The 1231-nt window shown below is 45.7% G+C and overlaps 1 non-coding gene across 1 annotated transcript; it reads left to right on the top strand.

Moving 5' to 3' along the window:
* Positions 1-949: 949 nt before the first annotated feature.
* On the top strand, positions 950-1022 carry TRNAM-CAU (transfer RNA methionine (anticodon CAU)). Its single transcript has one exon. It is a non-coding gene; the product is annotated as a tRNA-Met (tRNA).
* The last annotated feature ends 209 nt before the right edge of the window (positions 1023-1231 follow it).

Raw genomic sequence — 1231 nt, 5'->3', positions numbered from 1 at the left:
GCATAGCAGGTGAGGCCGCCTGGGCGAGGTACTGGTCATACTCCCCAGTTGTATCCCCCGACCAAGAGTCTGAAGCTCCAGGACACTGCCCTTGAGGCGGTAGAGGTGGGATCCCTCGCCGAGTCCGAGGGAAAAACCGAACCTGGAGGGTAAACAGATGATGATGATGATGATGATGATGAATCTATTTTTCAGTTGATTTGCAAGCATCTTAATTAAATGAATACCACTTGCACTCCTTTGCCCTTTGTTTTCAGCCACTTAGTTGTTATTTGGACACAACGTATTTCTGAATATTCTTTCTTTCTTTCCTAATCTGTTTACCGTCCAGGGTTGGCCTTTACCTCGGACTCAGCAAAGGATCCCACCTCTACCGCCTCAAGGGCAGTGTCCTGGAGCGCGAGAGTTTCGCTCGGGGGTACAACAGAAGAGGACGATCAGGCGGCCAGAGATAGACAAGGAAGAGGGAAAGAAGGGGCCGTGGCTATGGTCTGGAAAAGAAGTGGGCAACCACGGAAAACCACTTTGAGGATGACTGGGGTGGGAATCGAACCCTCTCTACTCATTTGACCTTCCGAGGCGGAGTGGGCCTCGTTCCAGCCCTCGTACCACTTTTGAAACTTCGTGGCAGAGCCAGGAATCGAGCCCGGGCCTCCAGGGGAGGCGGCTTATCGCACTAACCACTGCACCACAGAATTTTTACTTTAAAAGCACGTCTCAACTCTGCTTATACCGTACCATCAAGATTGGAAAGAAGCAACAAACTTCGAGCAAGAAATATTGCAGAGGAGAGGTGAGAGAAGTAATACTGGACTCGACTGGGATCTGTGATTGTCCCTCACACTATATATCTTAAATTTTCAAGCTCTAAAATTAGAAATCACAGTCATATCATCACGTATTATGTTATAGATGATTAAAGGTGATAGTTGTACCAGTTGACCAGCGAGCCTCAGTAGCGCAGTAGGCAGCGCGTAAGTCTCATAATCTTAAGGTCGTGAGTTCGATCCTCACCTGGGGCATAAGTTTTTAAGATATTAGTATCCTCATAAAAGTTATTCAAGCCCTTGTTCACCTTTATTTACCCCCCTTAAGAAAAATTTCCGAAAACAAAATATTACGTGTTTCCTTATTTTCAAAGGAGGTTTTTAATACCAATTTGCACGTCTTTAAACGGTTGAGATATAGATATACTCTTTTTAAAAATTCACCCACCTTTTCACCCCCTTAG

The sequence above is a fragment of the Anabrus simplex genome, chromosome 7 (assembly GCF_040414725.1).
Source record: "Anabrus simplex isolate iqAnaSimp1 chromosome 7, ASM4041472v1, whole genome shotgun sequence".
Taxonomy (NCBI): Eukaryota; Metazoa; Arthropoda; class Insecta; order Orthoptera; family Tettigoniidae; genus Anabrus; species Anabrus simplex.
The sequence above is the reverse complement of the archived record's forward strand: the minus strand, read 5'-3'. Positions and strand labels throughout refer to the sequence as shown.